Genomic DNA, 7418 nt, shown 5'->3' with positions numbered 1-7418 from the left:
AAGCAGTCTGTTGCTCAACATCCCCAAATACACTGCAGAGATACACCGGTCAGTACACACACACACTGGTCAGGACACACACACACACACACACACACACACTGGTCAGTACACACACCGTATCACACACACACTGGTCAGGACACACACACACACCGGTCAGTACACACACACACACTGGTCAGGACACACACCGCATCACACACACACTGGTCAGGACACACACACACTGGTCAGGACACACACACACACACACACACACACTGGTCAGTACACACACCGTATCACACACACACTGGTCAGGACACACACCGCATCACACACACACTGGTCAGGACACACACACACACACTGGTCAGGACACACACACACTGGTCAGGACACACCGTATCACACACACACTGGTCAGGACACACACACACACTGGTCAGTACACACACCATATCACACACACACTGGTCAGGACACACACACACACTGGTCAGTACACACACCGTATCACACACACACTGGTCAGGACACACACCGTATCACACACCGTATCACACACACACTGGTCAGGACACACACATACACTGGTCAGGACACACACCGTATCACACACACACTGGTCAGGACACACACACACTGGTCAGGACACACACACACACTGGTCAGGACACACACCGCATCACACACACACTGGTCAGGACACACACACACACTGGTCAGGACACACACCGTATCACACATACAGGTAATGTGTACATGTAGGTAGGGGTGAAGGGTACATGTAGGTAGGGGTGAAGGGTACATGTAGGTAGGGGTGAAGGGTACATGTAGGTAGGGGTGAAGGGTACATGTAGGTAGGGGTGAAGGGTACATGTAGGTAGGGGTGAAGGGTACATGTTAGTTGAGGTAATGTGTACATGTAGGTAGGGGTGAAGGGTACATGTAGGTAGGGGTGAAGGGTACATGTAGGTAGGGGTGAAGGGTACAGGTTAGTTGAGGTAATGTGTACATGTAGGTAGGGGTGAAGGGTACAGGTTAGTTGAGGTAATGTGTACATGTAGGTAGGGGTGAAGGGTACATGTAGGTAGGGGTGAAGGGTACATGTAGGTAGGGGTGAAGGGTACATGTAGGTAGGGGTGAAGGGTACAGGTTAGTTGAGGTAATGTGTACATGTAGGTAGGGGTGAAGGGTACATGTAGGTAGGGGTGAAGGGTACATGTAGGTAGGGGTGAAGGGTACATGTAGGTAGGGGTGAAGGGTACATGTAGGTAGGGGTGAAGGGTACATGTAGGTAGGGTGTGAAGGGTACATGTTAGTTGAGGTAATGTGTACATGTAGGTAGGGGTGAAGGGTACATGTAGGTAGGGGTGAAGGGTACATGTAGGTAGGGGTGAAGGGTACAGGTTAGTTGAGGTAATGTGTACATGTAGGTAGGGGTGAAGGGTACAGGTTAGTTGAGGTAATGTGTACATGTAGGTAGGGGTGAAGGGTACAGGTTACTTGAGGTAATGTGTACATGTAGGTAGGGGTGAAGGGTACATGTAGGTAGGGGTGAAGGGTACATGTAGGTAGGGGTGAAGGGTACAGGTTAGTTGAGGTAATGTGTACATGTAGGTAGGGGTGAAGGGTACAGGTTAGTTGAGGTAATGGGTACATGTAGGTAGGGGTGAAGGGTACAGGTTAGTTGAGGTAATGTGTACATGTAGGTAGGGGTGAAGGGTACAGGTTAGTTGAGGTAATGTGTACATGTCGGTAGGGGTGAAGGGTACAGGTTAGTTGAGGTAATGTGTACATGTCGGTAGGGGTGAAGGGTACAGGTTAGTCGAGGTAATGTGTACATGTAGGTAGGGGTGAAGGGTACAGGTTAGTTGAGGTAATGTGTACATGTAGGTAGGGGTGAAGGGTACATGTAGGTAGGGGTGAAGGGTACAGGTTAGTTGAGGTAATGTGTACATGTAGGTAGGGGTGAAGAGTACAGGTTAGTTGAGGTAATGTGTACATGTAGGTAGGGGTGAAGGGTACAGGTTAGTTGAACATCTTGGTCATGTTCTGTTATAATCTCTACCCGACACAGCCAGAAGAGGACTGGCCACCCCACATAGCCTGGTTCCTCTCTAGGTTTCTTCCTAGGTTTTGGCCTTTCTAGGGGGTTTTTCCTAGCCACCGTGCTTTTACACCTGCATTGTTTGCTGTTTGGGGTTTTAGGCTGGGTTTCTGTACAGCACTTTGAGATATCAGCTGATGTACGAAGGGCTATATAAATAAATTTGATTTGATTTGATGTAGGTAGGGGTGAAGGGTACAGGTTAGTTGAGGTAATGTGTACATGTAGGTAGGGGTGAAGGGTACAGGTTAGTTGAGGTAATGTGGACATGTAGGTAGGGGTGAAGGGTACATGTAGGTAGGGGTGAAGGGTACAGGTTAGTTGAGGTAATGTGTGTATGTAGGTAGGGGTGAAGGGTTCATGTAGGTAGGGGTGAAGGGTACATGTAGGTAGGGGTGAAGGGTACAGGTTAGTTGAGGTAATGTGTATATGTAGGTAGGGGTGAAGGGTTCATGTAGGTAGGGGTGAAGGGTACAGGTTAGTTGAGGTAATGTGTACATGTAGGTAGGGGTGAAGGGTACATGTAGGTAGGGGTGAAGGGTACAGGTTAGTTGAGATAATGTGTACATGTAGGTAGGGGTGAAGGGTACAGGTTAGTTGAGGTAATGTGTACATGTATGTAGGGGTGAAGGGTACATGTAGGTAGGGGTGAAGGGTACAGGTTAGTTGAGGTAATGTGTACATGTAGGTAGGGGTGAAGGGTACAGGTTAGTTGAGGTAATGTGTACATGTAGGTAGGGGTGAAGGGTACAGGTTAGTTGAGGTAATGTGTACATGTAGGTAGGGGTGAAGGGTACATGTATGTAGGGGTGAAGAGTTCAGGTTAGTTGAGGTTATGTGGACATGTAGGTAGGGGTGAAGGGTACATGTAGGTAGGGGTGAAGGGTACATGTAGGTAGGGGTGAAGGGTACAGGTTAGTTGAGGTAATGTGTATATGTAGGTAGGGGTGAAGGGTTCATGTAGGTAGGGGTGAAGGGTACATGTAGGTAGGGGTGAAGGGTACAGGTTAGTTGAGGTAATGTGTACATGTAGGTAGGGGTGAAGGGTACAGGTTAGTTGAGGTAATGTGTACATGTATGTAGGGGTGAAGGGTACAGGTTAGTTGAGGTAATGTGTACATGTAGGTAGGGGTGAAGGGTACATGTAGGTAGGGGTGAAGGGTACAGGTTAGTTGAGGTAATGTGTACATGTAGGTAGGGGTGAAGGGTACAGGTTAGTTGAGGTAATGTGTACATGTATGTAGGGGTGAAGGGTACAGGTTAGTTGAGGTAATGTGTACATGTAGGTAGGGGTGAAGGGTACAGGTTAGTTGAGGTAATGTGTACATGTATGTAGGGATGAAGGGTACAGGTTAGTCGAGGTAATGTGTACATGTAGGTAGGGGTGAAGGGTACAGGTTAGTTGAGGTAATGTGTACATGTAGGTAGGGATGAAGGGTACAGGTTAGTCGAGGTAATGTGTACATGTAGGTAGGGGTGAAGGGTACATGTAGGTAGGGGTGAAGGGTACATGTATGTAGGGGTGAAGGGTACATGTAGGTAGGGGTGAAGGGTACAGGTTAGTTGAGGTAATGTGTACATGTAGGTAGGGGTGAAGGGTACAGGTTAGTCGAGGTAATGTGTACATGTAGGTAGGGGTGAAGGGTACAGGTTAGTTGAGGTAATGTGTACATGTAGGTAGGGGTGAAGGGTACAGGTTAGTCGAGGTAATGTGTACATGTAGGTAGGGGTGAAGGGTACAGGTTAGTTGAGGTAATGTGTGCATGTAGGTAGGGGTGAAGTGTACATGTAGGTAGGGGTGAAGGGTTCAGGTTAGTTGAGGTAATGTGTACATGTAGGTAGGGGTGAAGGGTACATGTAGGTAGGGGTGAAGGGTACATGTAGGTAGGGGTGAAGGGTACATGTAGGTAGGGGTGAAGGGTACATGTAGGTAGGGGTGAAGGGTACATGTAGGTAGGGGTGAAGGGTACATGTAGGTAGGGGTGAAGGGTACAGGTTAGTTGAGGTAATGTGTACATGTAGGTAGGGGTGAAGGGTACATGTAGGTAGGGGTGAAGGGTACATGTAGGTAGGGGTGAAGGGTACAGGTTAGTTGAGGTAATGTGTACATGTAGGTAGGGGTGAAGGGTACAGGTTAGTTGAGGTAATGTGTACATGTAGGTAGGGGTGAAGGGTACAGGTTAGTTGAGGTAATGTGTACATGTAGGTAGGGGTGAAGGGTACAGGTTAGTTGAGGTAATGTGTACATGTAGGTAGGGGTGAAGGGTACATGTAGGTAGGGGTGAAGGGTACATGTAGGTAGGGGTGAAGGGTACATGTAGGTAGGGGTGAAGGGTACAGGTTAGTTGAGGTAATGTGTACATGTAGGTAGGGGTGAAGGGTACATGTAGGTAGGGGTGAAGGGTACATGTAGGTAGGGGTGAAGGGTACATGTAGGTAGGGGTGAAGGGTACATGTAGGTAGGGGTGAAGGGTACATGTAGGTAGGGGTGAAGGGTACATGTTAGTTGAGGTAATGTGTACATGTAGGTAGGGGTGAAGGGTACATGTAGGTAGGGGTGAAGGGTACATGTAGGTAGGGGTGAAGGGTACAGGTTAGTTGAGGTAATGTGTACATGTAGGTAGGGGTGAAGGGTACAGGTTAGTTGAGGTAATGTGTACATGTAGGTAGGGGTGAAGGGTACAGGTTAGTTGAGGTAATGTGTACATGTAGGTAGGGGTGAAGGGTACAGGTTACTTGAGGTAATGTGTACATGTAGGTAGGGGTGAAGGGTACATGTAGGTAGGGGTGAAGGGTACATGTAGGTAGGGTGAAGGGTACATGTAGGTAGGGGTGAATAGTACAGGTTAGTTGAGGTAATGTGTACATGTAGGTAGGGGTGAAGGGTACAGGTTAGTTGAGGTAATGGGTACATGTAGGTAGGAATGAAGGGTACAGGTTAGTTGAGGTAATGTGTACATGTAGGTAGGGGTGAAGGGTACAGGTTAGTTGAGGTAATGTGTACATGTCGGTAGGGGTGAAGGGTACAGGTTAGTTGAGGTAATGTGTACATGTCGGTAGGGGTGAAGGGTACAGGTTAGTCGAGGTAATGTGTACATGTAGGTAGGGGTGAAGGGTACAGGTTAGTTGAGGTAATGTGTACATGTAGGTAGGGGTGAAGGGTACATGTAGGTAGGGGTGAAGGGTACAGGTTAGTTGAGGTAATGTGTACATGTAGGTAGGGGTGAAGAGTACAGGTTAGTTGAGGTAATGTGTACATGTAGGTAGGGGTGAAGGGTACAGGTTAGTTGAACATCTTGGTCATGTTCTGTTATAATCTCTACCCGACACAGCCAGAAGAGGACTGGCCACCCCACATAGCCTGGTTCCTCTCTAGGTTTCTTCCTAGGTTTTGGCCTTTCTAGGGAGTTTTTCCTAGCCACCGTGCTTTTACACCTGCATTGTTTGCTGTTTGGGGTTTTAGGCTGGGTTTCTGTACAGCACTTTGAGATATCAGCTGATGTACGAAGGGCTATATAAATAAATTTGATTTGATTTGATGTAGGTAGGGGTGAAGGGTACAGGTTAGTTGAGGTAATGTGTACATGTAGGTAGGGGTGAAGGGTACAGGTTAGTTGAGGTAATGTGGACATGTAGGTAGGGGTGAAGGGTACATGTAGGTAGGGGTGAAGGGTACAGGTTAGTTGAGGTAATGTGTGTATGTAGGTAGGGGTGAAGGGTTCATGTAGGTAGGGGTGAAGGGTACATGTAGGTAGGGGTGAAGGGTACAGGTTAGTTGAGGTAATGTGTATATGTAGGTAGGGGTGAAGGGTTCATGTAGGTAGGGGTGAAGGGTACAGGTTAGTTGAGGTAATGTGTACATGTAGGTAGGGGTGAAGGGTACATGTAGGTAGGGGTGAAGGGTACAGGTTAGTTGAGATAATGTGTACATGTAGGTAGGGGTGAAGGGTACAGGTTAGTTGAGGTAATGTGTACATGTATGTAGGGGTGAAGGGTACATGTAGGTAGGGGTGAAGGGTACAGGTTAGTTGAGGTAATGTGTACATGTAGGTAGGGGTGAAGGGTACAGGTTAGTTGAGGTAATGTGTACATGTAGGTAGGGGTGAAGGGTACAGGTTAGTTGAGGTAATGTGTACATGTAGGTAGGGGTGAAGGGTACATGTATGTAGGGTGAAGAGTTCAGGTTAGTTGAGGTTATGTGGACATGTAGGTAGGGGTGAAGGGTACATGTAGGTAGGGGTGAAGGGTACATGTAGGTAGGGGTGAAGGGTACAGGTTAGTTGAGGTAATGTGTATATGTAGGTAGGGGTGAAGGGTTCATGTAGGTAGGGGTGAAGGGTACATGTAGGTAGGGGTGAAGGGTACAGGTTAGTTGAGGTAATGTGTATATGTAGGTAGGGGTGAAGGGTACAGGTTAGTTGAGGTAATGTGTACATGTATTTAGGGGTGAAGGGTACATGTAGGTAGGGGTGAAGGGTACAGGTTAGTTGAGGTAATGTGTACATGTATGTAGGGGTGAAGGGTACATGTAGGTAGGGGTGAAGGGTACAGGTTAGTTGAGGTAATGTGTACATGTAGGTAGGGGTGAAGGGTACAGGTTAGTTGAGGTAATGTGTACATGTATGTAGGGGTGAAGGGTACAGGTTAGTTGAGGTAATGTGTACATGTAGGTAGGGGTGAAGGGTACAGGTTAGTTGAGGTAATGTGTACATGTATGTAGGGATGAAGGGTACAGGTTAGTCGAGGTAATGTGTACATGTAGGTAGGGGTGAAGGGTACAGGTTAGTTGAGGTAATGTGTACATGTAGGTAGGGATGAAGGGTACAGGTTAGTCGAGGTAATGTGTACATGTAGGTAGGGGTGAAGGGTACATGTAGGTAGGGGTGAAGGGTACATGTATGTAGGGGTGAAGGGTACATGTAGGTAGGGGTGAAGGGTACAGGTTAGTTGAGGTAATGTGTACATGTAGGTAGGGGTGAAGGGTACAGGTTAGTCGAGGTAATGTGTACATGTAGGTAGGGGTGAAGGGTACATGTAGGTAGGGGTGAAGGGTACAGGTTAGTTGAGGTAATGTGTACATGTAGGTAGGGGTGAAGGGTACAGGTTAGTCGAGGTAATGTGTACATGTAGGTAGGGGTGAAGGGTACAGGTTAGTTGAGGTAATGTGTACATGTAGGTAGGGGTGAAGGGTACAGGTTAGTCGAGGTAATGTGTACATGTAGGTAGGGGTGAAGGGTACAGGTTAGTTGAGGTAATGTGTGCATGTAGGTAGGGGTGAAGTGTACATGTAGGTAGGGGTGAAGGGTTCAGGTTAGTTGAGGTA

The sequence above is a fragment of the Oncorhynchus nerka genome, unplaced genomic scaffold (genome assembly GCF_034236695.1).
Source record: "Oncorhynchus nerka isolate Pitt River unplaced genomic scaffold, Oner_Uvic_2.0 unplaced_scaffold_720, whole genome shotgun sequence".
Lineage (NCBI taxonomy): Eukaryota > Metazoa > Chordata > Actinopteri > Salmoniformes > Salmonidae > Oncorhynchus > Oncorhynchus nerka.
The sequence above is the reverse complement of the archived record's forward strand: the minus strand, read 5'-3'. Positions refer to the sequence as shown.